Genomic DNA, 331 nt, shown 5'->3' with positions numbered 1-331 from the left:
CTAATTATACTAGGAGGAGATTGGAGTGAGAAGCGCGAAAAATCTAATTGATTATCATGGGAATGTAAGTGACTACAAATTAACTAACTTGATCTAAATAACTTTAATTTGTTATCCCTAACTACTAACTTGATAAATATCCATGTACTTCTAAGAAATATTACAACAATGTGTCGATCCTTGTCTTTTGCCATGCCAATGTATGTTGTTTTGCTAACCTAGGGGCTAGGGTCATAGTCATCCTAATGATCCTATATTCCTAGTAGAAGAACTTATTTGAATAATTACGTGAATTTGTTTCTGAAATTTTTAAAATTTATTATTTTAATTT

Source organism: Arachis ipaensis, chromosome B04 (genome assembly GCF_000816755.2).
Source record: "Arachis ipaensis cultivar K30076 chromosome B04, Araip1.1, whole genome shotgun sequence".
Classification (NCBI taxonomy): domain Eukaryota; kingdom Viridiplantae; phylum Streptophyta; class Magnoliopsida; order Fabales; family Fabaceae; genus Arachis; species Arachis ipaensis.
Note: the sequence above shows the minus strand (reverse complement) of the source record.